This window comes from Grammomys surdaster, unplaced genomic scaffold (assembly GCF_004785775.1).
Source record: "Grammomys surdaster isolate TR1022 unplaced genomic scaffold, NIH_TR_1.0 165, whole genome shotgun sequence".
In the NCBI taxonomy this organism is placed as follows: domain Eukaryota; kingdom Metazoa; phylum Chordata; class Mammalia; order Rodentia; family Muridae; genus Grammomys; species Grammomys surdaster.
In genome coordinates this window covers 5,178,670-5,187,518 of record NW_021604613.1, presented here as the reverse complement: position 1 = coordinate 5,187,518, position 8,849 = coordinate 5,178,670, and the positions used below count along the sequence as shown (strand labels likewise).

The window sequence follows — 8,849 nt, the reverse complement described above, 5'->3', positions numbered from 1 at the left end:
TGAATTCCTTATATATATTGGATATTAGCCCTCTATTGGATGTGAGGTTAGTGAAGATTTTTTTTCCCCAATCTGTAGGTTGCTAATTTGTCCTATTAACTATGTCTTTTGCCTTACCGAAACTTTCCAGTTTCGTGAGGTCCCATTTATCAGTTCTTGACCTCAGAAGCTAAGCCAGTGGAGTTCTATTTAGAAAATTTCTCCTAGTGCCAATGAGTTCAAGGCTCTTTCCCACTTTCTCTTCTCTTAGAAGACTATCTATTCATTATATTTTGTTTTATGTTGAGGTCCTTGATGCATTTATACTTGAGCTTTGTGCAAGGAGAAAAATATGGTTCTATTTTCATTTTTCTACATATAGATTGCCAGTTAGACAAGCACCATTTATTGAATATGCTTTCTTTTTCCTTTGTATATTTATGGCTTCTTTGTCAAAGATCAAGTGTCCATAAGTATGTGGTTTTATTTCTGGATCTTTAATTCTATTCCACAGATCAATGTGTCTATCTCTGTACCAACACCATGCAATTTTATTCACTATTGCTCCAGTATAACTGGAGATCAGTGATGATGATTCCCCCAGAAGTTCTTTTATTGCTAAGAGTTGTTTTCTCTATTCTGGGTCTTTTACTTTTCTAAATAAATTTGAGGATTGCTCTTTCAAGTGTTGGAAAAATTGCATTGGAATTTTGATGGGGATTGCATTGAATTTGTAGTTTGCTTAAGGTAGGATGGCCATTTTTACTATGTAAATTCTGCCAATCGATGTCATGGGAGATCGCTCCATATTTTGAGATCTTGTTAGATTTCTTTCTTTAGAGACTTGAAATTATTTTCATATATGTCTTTCACATATTTGATAAGAGTTACCCCAGAATATTTTATATTTTTGTGTCTATTGTGAAAGGTGTTGTTTTCCTAATTTCTTTCTCAGCCCGTTTATCATTTTTATTGAGGCAAGCTACTGATTTATTAGAGTTAATTTCATATCCAGCCACTTTATTGAAAGTTGTTTATCAACTGTACATGTTCTCTGGTAGAATTTTTGCCAATTTGTATCCCCTTGATCTCCTTTTGTTGTCATATTGCTCTAGCTAGAACTTCAGTACTATATTTAATAGACATGCGGAGAGTAGTCCTCCTTGTCTTATCTCTGATTTTATTGGGATTGCTTCAAGTATCTCTCTATTTAATTTGATATTGGCTATTGATTTGCAGCAAATTGCTTTTGCTATATTTAAGTATTTTCCTTGAATTCCTGATTTCTCCAATTCTTTTAACTTGAAGGGGTGTTATATTTTGTGAAATGCTTTTCAGCATCTAAGGAGATGATCCTGGTTTGTTTTTTTTTTTTTTTTTTTTTTTGTCTTTGCATTTGTTTGTATAGTGCCTGGCATTAATGGCACCTCACTCAGGTTTAGGTGCTTTCTTTTAAGCAACCACCCTAAGAAACTAACATAGCTTCTTATTTCAAGATAATTGGCTTGGTAACCCTTATTCTTTTGTCTTGAAATTCTGATTCTTCCATATTCATGGGTCCAAAAGATAATGTCAAACATTTTCTTGTAGACTTGTGGATTAATACTTTCACAATATGCACTCTTTTATTTTAATGTATATGTTGTAGGTAGTGTATATAAATTCCTTGTTATGTGATTTTTGTAAAAAATACATACTGGATTGGTTGTACTGTGATCCCATAAAGGTGTATTTCTTGCTCCTTTTTTTTATTATCAAAAATAGATTATATTCTCATTCCTATAATCATATTCTGACTATGGTTTTCCTTCCCTGTATACCTCCCAGTTCCTCCACACCTTCCGTTCCCCTCTTCTTCAGATCCACTCTTATTTTGTCTCTCCTTAGAGAAGAACAATCTTCCAAGAGACATTAGCCAAACTTGACAATACCTATTATAATTAGGTAAAATGAAATGTGTCATATTGAAGGTGGACATGACAACCCAACAAGAAGAAAATTGTCTCAAGAACATGCATATGAGGACAGCCACTGTAGAAATCCATAATGTGGTCACCCAGACAGTTAGGGATAGATTTGCCTCAAGATTATCTATACTTCTTTTGGTCACATACCCAAAGGATGATTCATCCTACCACAAGAACACTTACTCAACAATGTTCATTTCAGTTTTATTCATAATAGAAACTGGAAGCAACTGAGATATCCCTCAACAGAAGAATAGATAAAGAAACTGTGATACATTTATGCAATGGAGTACTACTCAATTGTTAAAAACAATGACATTATGAAATTTTTAGACAAATGGCTAGAACAAGAAAAATTAATCCTGAGTTCAGAAACACAAACCTAGAAAGATACATATGGTTCTTATTCACTTTAAATGTATATTAGCTGTTGATAAATGGTAAGCAAGCTACATTCTTTAGATCCAGAAATATTAGGTAAAAAGAAGGGGTCTAGGTGAGAAAGCATGAATCTCTCTAGGAGGGAAAAATAAGTAGTGTTTTATGCTAACTCATCAGTTATAATATGTAACACTTCATGAGGAATCATATTCCAACAAATTCACACCATCACACAATGACATTGTCATTACTAATATTTTTATTCTTATTCTACATTAGGTTTCTCTTTTTTAAAAATATCACAATTCTCTCTCTCTCTCTCTCTGTGTGTGTGTGTGTGTGTGTGTGTATGTGTGTGTGTGTATGTGTGTGTGTGTGTGTGTATGCCTGTTTGTCTGTCTGTTCCATCACATTGGATTTCCTGCTATTTTCTCAGCTACAGGCCCATTCACCAGTATGATATATGTTGTCATTTATATGCAGCAAAGTCTTTGTGGTTTTTCATTTTTAAATACAAGTTTCAAACTCAACTTTATGCCAATGTTACTATAAAATATAGTAGGAATATAATTTTACTTTTATTTTCATAATTTAATACTTCTGCTATCAGAGGTTGCAGAAGTTACACTAGTATCAATATTATATGCTAAGAAAATGTTAGTTTGGGAAGAGTTGTCAAATTGTATAAGCATATTTTCTCAAAATTTTAACTGGCTTTGATTTCTCATTAGAATGAGTTTATCCAGACTTCCCAATAAATGTATGAACTTTGCATTTGTTGTATGCTGACATTCTGTCCTGATAAGTATCCTTTAACTATGTAGAAAATACATTACTCATATTTATTGCAATACTATTAAAATAGAAGAAATAAAAAGAAGCTAGACACTCAATTGATAGAGAATTGAAACATATTTTGGTCAGTAAAACAGAAAGAGGTATTGCTATTTAAAACAATATACATATAGCTAGACATCTTTTTTTTTTAATTGAAGCATGCACAGTAAATAAATGCAAGTATCACCACATGGTCTCACTAAGGTATAAACTCAAAAATATTGATCTTATATAAACTGATAATAGAATAGTGATTACCACAGTCTGGACAGGAGGTGGGAGTGGATAAGGAGCATTTGATCTTTGGTATTAAGATATTGTTATTAAGCTATTGGTAGATGCAATAAGTTCTGATGTATAGTTTCAAGGCTAGGTGGAATAAATAATGATAATGCATAATATATTTTAAATAGTAGGAAAAAGTAGTTGAGGTGATTTCATTGTGTATGACAGATATTTTAAAAGATAAATATATCTTTTGATGGAAATGTACATAATGTATCTATTCTAGGATTAAAATATCACAAAGTATCCCATAAATGTATGCAAGAATAGCATCTTTTCTAAGCTAATGTAAATTCACTTAAAAATCACGTGGAAACATTCTGGAAAGCACTTACACTTACAGAATAATTTGTTTCCAAATGTTTCACATTAGAATAACAAAGTTCCATTTAATTAACTCTAATACTATTGAAATGAGGGCATTTTTCAAATAAAAAAAATGGATAAATTGCACAGAAAAGTCCATCCCTATAGAAACACACATGTACACACAAAGACATATACAATATTCCTCTTCAGTGTTTTACCAATTGCTAAAAATTGGTAATTTTTATATACATACTAAAAATAATAAACTTTGAAAAGGAACAACTTTTCCTCACAGATTCCTGAGACACAATGCAATTGTATGATATTCAAGCTGTAGATATCAATCAGCAGGAAATAATATGATCTATGTATTGTACCTAAGAAGCAAATTCATTATACTTAGACACTCCTTAGTCTTAGAGTCTAAAGATATAATACTTAAAGTATTTTATTAAAAGTTGCATCTTTTAATCAATCTTATTTTTTTCTTTATATTTTTCTTTTCATTTTGTGCTACTGGAACATGAGTGAGAATTATCATTGGAATGAAAAGTGCTCAACCTACACATTGTAGAATAAGCCCACACTCATGGTCTTTCTCCAATATAGCAAAGAACTATCTGCAGTAACATTGGATATAATTCAATAAAAGCTTCATAGAGCTGAGGGCTACTGTACAGCCATATTACTGATATGTTATGTTACCACATCTGCTTTTTATCTAGAATGGAAACTATGAATCTGCAGCAAGAGGGTAAGAAAATTGGACAGGAAAAATTTTGGAAAGTTAAAGTTTTACAGTAAGTGTGCTGGTGAAAACTAACTAGTCCATGATTGGCACATACTCTTCTCCTTATAGAGGAAGAATGTTTATGTGCAAGTTTTGGTATTACATCTGAGAAGTGTCTGGTTGAATTGTAAAGTGCAGTGTCTATACAACCATTTTTTAAAACTACATTACCCAGAGAGAAAATCCATTCAAGGGAAGAGAATGTCTAAATATTTATCACTGTTAATTGTTTTTAAAGGATGCTCTAGTTTGCTTGCCAAAGTTAATCTTGCTTGTTAATCTTGAGGACAACAGCCATTTGTAAGTTAGTTCTAGGTGATTTCATCTGGCCACTGTGGGCACACACACACATGTACATACACAGTATATTAACACACATATATACACATACATACACATTATTAAATTATAGTAATATATTCCTAATTTCTGGTGTAGCAAGAGTTTAGAATAATTTTAAAACATAAGCAGGGATATGTGGGACTGTGTAAGCATATCTTGGTTCATGGCTGGGCATGGGCCTGGAACCCCAAGACTCCAAGGGAGAAACGGCAGGTGTTCGGCCACGTGCCCAGAACCCAGAGTACTGACATCCAGTCTTGTCTCCATAGACATACATTGTTCAGTAATATAGGCCATTACAGCCCCTCCCAAAGTGCACAGGTAGAGGAAGTGACTACAGGCCTCAGGCCCTAAAGAGATTTACATAATAATGCAGGCCAGAGGGCGGAGCAAATTAAGCATTCTTCCCCAGAACCTCCCCCTTTCTCCCTCCCTATTTAACTCAAGTCTGCCCTGAGTTTCAGGGGGGTATATCCAGATCCATCCACCATCTGCCATGAAAATAAACCCCTTTGGAATCAAGGACTTTCTCGACTCATTGGGGCTTGCCTTCCCCAAAGCCTCCAGCCTCTGGAATCTTAGACTTTCTCCTGTATGTGGGACTCGCCATGTGGCAAGTCACTGGGACCACCACTGCGGGCCCCTTTTTTCCCACAGGGATGGAGCCTGGAGGCAGGTGGTGATGGAGAGGCCGTGGAAGAGTTCTGATTACTAGCTTGTTTCTCACTGCTTGTTAAGCCTGATTTCTTAGAGGACCCTTGACAAACACCCCAAGTATAATACCACCCACCATGATCTGAGCCCTCCCTATTGATCACTATTGAGAAAATGTTTTACATCTGGATCTCATGGCATTTCCTCAACAGAGGCTCCTTCCTTTCTGATGACATTAGCTTGAGTCAAGTTGGCACACAAAACCAACCAGTACAACTGACTCCTTTCAATATGTCACACAAATGTATCACTATTAAGATACATCCCTTCTTCTCTTATTCATCTCCAAGATCTCACATTAAATCATGAATTTTAAAAGTCTCACAGTCTTTACAGATTCAAAAACATTAAAATGTCAGTCCCTTTAAAATAGCCAAGCTATTTTAAAATCCACAATCTTTTAAAATTCAAAGTCTTTCTCCAGTAAAACAATTCGTTATTTCAAGAGGAAAAAAATCAGGGCACAATCACAATCACATCAAAGGAGAAAATCAAATACTAGCCATCCAATTTTTGGGACCCACTCACTACCTTCTGTATACTTCCAAAGGGCTTGGGTCACTTTTCTAGCTCTGCCTTCTGTAGGACAAATCTTGTCTTTTAGGCTCTGGCTACAACCTCATCACTGCTGCTGCTGTTATTGGTGGTCATGCCATGGTACTGTCATCTTCAAAACTATTGTGTTCTCTGCTACAACTAGGGTGCACTTCTACAAACATGTTCTATTAGGCTCCATTCCTGATGCCAATCCTCAAATCCTTTCAGTCCTGGGCATTGAAACTCCACCAAGGTTTAACTTTGAATGCTACTCAGTGGCAGTGAAGTGTAGTAAGTATGTGGTGTCCTCAGCAATCGGATCTTTCAGATTTTGTAAGGTTACCAATAGTATTGCCTATTTTTGGAGTTACATTTAGTATAATTTGTACAATTAATCCAAAAAATGTAAGACATTTCTGGTAATGAGAGCTCTATTTGGTAGCATATCATATTTAGTTGGGAATAAAGTTACAGGATTTGAGCATTAAAATACTCGATAAGTAGGTAATTGTATAAATTTGGGTTTCATGTAATATTTAGTGAAAATTATATATTTATTCTGGTAATATACTATAAGGTGAATAATAAAAATCAATTACTAAATCTTTGAAAATTTCTCTTTGAATGACAATAGAATGCTGGCTGCTATTTTCACACTGATTCTGGAGAAGAGACAGTTTCCAGTTCTAAGACATTAAAAGAAAACAAGAAAAAAAAGGACAAAACACTGTTTCATTTATTTATATTCTCACACCCTCACTATTGTTCAGTAGTAGAATATTGTAAACCATCCTTGGTTGAATTATATTACTTATGTTTACAAATGAAATAATAGAAAAAATAGAACAGAGTTACTGAATGCTACCTGGTTTGGTAGAAGTTAAGGGAAGATGATAAAATGAAGTAAAAGGGAAATTATTTTTACTTGTGTAGCTTCTATATTAGCTCTAATATTTGAATTTAAGTCAAGCTATGTGTATAGGATAATTTAAAATTGATTCAAAATAAAAGTTACAATTCTTGCATATAGTATATTCAATATTTTTATAACATAAAATGCAATATTTTTATAACATATTAAATATATAATAAGATTATATTATTTGTAGTATTATATTAGGAAATACTAGCACCAAATTCAACATATGTTTACTGTTAGGCATAATTAAGTACATAATAATAGCATTCAAACAACCAAATATTAAAAAATCGATATAAATCTTATTTTCATTTTTCTCTTATACTTACATTTACAGCAAGAGTTTACAATAATTTTTAAAACCTTAAATCTAAAATACACAGAAGGGCAACGGGCAAGCGACTACTTCCTGTGTAATGAGTGCTCTGCGCTGACGCGGGATGACTCCTTTTGCGCAGTTGGATGGGAGGATGCTCTTTTACTGAAAGAAAATGATAATCTTGGAGAATGATCATGGAGAAGGAGGTGAATTCTGGAGACGCACTGCCTTCCAGATCAGCTCAGGCATCTGCTGCTAAAGTAACAGTCAAGGAGTTAGAAACACAGCAGCCCTATGTGCTGGTGCATGCAGGTGCAGGCTATCATTCTGAATCCAAAGCCAAGGAATATAAGCATGTATGCAAACGAGCTTGTCAGAAGGCAATTGAGAAGCTACAGGCTGGTGCTCTTGCGACTAATGCAGTGACTGCTGCTCTGTTGGAACTTGAGGATTCTTCTTTTACAAATGCAGGAATAGGATCCAATCTAAATTTCTTAGGAGAGATCGAATGTGATGCCAGCATAATGGATGGAAAGTCCTTAAACTTCGGAGCCGTCAGAGCACTGAGTGGAATCAAGAATCCAGTCTCAGTTGCACAAAGGCTCTTGCATGAAGGGCAGAAGGACAAGTTGTCTGCAGGCAGAATTCCTCCCTGCTTTTTAGTTGGAGAAGGAGCCTACAGATGGGCAGTGGATCATGGGATACCCTCTTGCCCTCCTAGCACCAGGACCACAATATTCAGCTTAGCTGCATTTAAAAGGAACAAGAGGAAATTAGAGCTGGCAGAAAGGTTGGAATCAGACTTCATCCAGCTGAAGAGAAAAAGACAATCAAGTACAAAGGTCAGGAGGTGTCTGAAGAATTGGCTGATGCATGACAGTGATATTGTTGACCTGCTTTTAGAATAATACAGTCCATTTGAAATATAGCATATTCCATATACGTATATTAAAGCAGAGCCGAGAAGGCGGGGCTCATTGAGTAAACGTACTTCCTTAATGTGTTTACTGCAAATGGTTCAACTGATGACTCCAGTTTTCCCTAGAACCCACATGACAGGAGAAAACCAACTCCTATAAGTTGTTCTCAGAGTTTGACACATGTGTTGTGACATTCTCTTGAGCATGTGCACATGTGCATGCATAATACACATACAAAAATTGTAATTTAAAAATTAAAACTCTAGTTGGATGTTGTGGTGTATGCCTTTACTCCCAGCACTCCGGGAGCCAGAGGCAGGTAGATACCTGTATTTGAGGTCATCCTGGTCTATAGAGCCAGTTCCAGGACAGCCATGGCTACACAGAGAAAGCCTTTCTTGGGAAAAAGAAGTTTTTTTGTTTGTTTTAATGTGCATTGATGTTTTGCCTGCATGTATGTTAGTGTGAGGGTGTCAGAACTTGTAGTTATAGACATATGAGCTTCTATGTGAGTACTGGGAATTGAACCCTGGTCCTCTGGAAGAGCAGC

General features: G+C 35.1%; 1 pseudogene; it reads left to right on the top strand.

Annotated features, from left to right (window-relative positions):
• The first annotated feature begins 7,567 nt into the window (after positions 1-7,567).
• Positions 7,568-8,287, top strand: LOC114619776 (annotated as a pseudogene).
• The last annotated feature ends 562 nt before the right edge of the window (positions 8,288-8,849 follow it).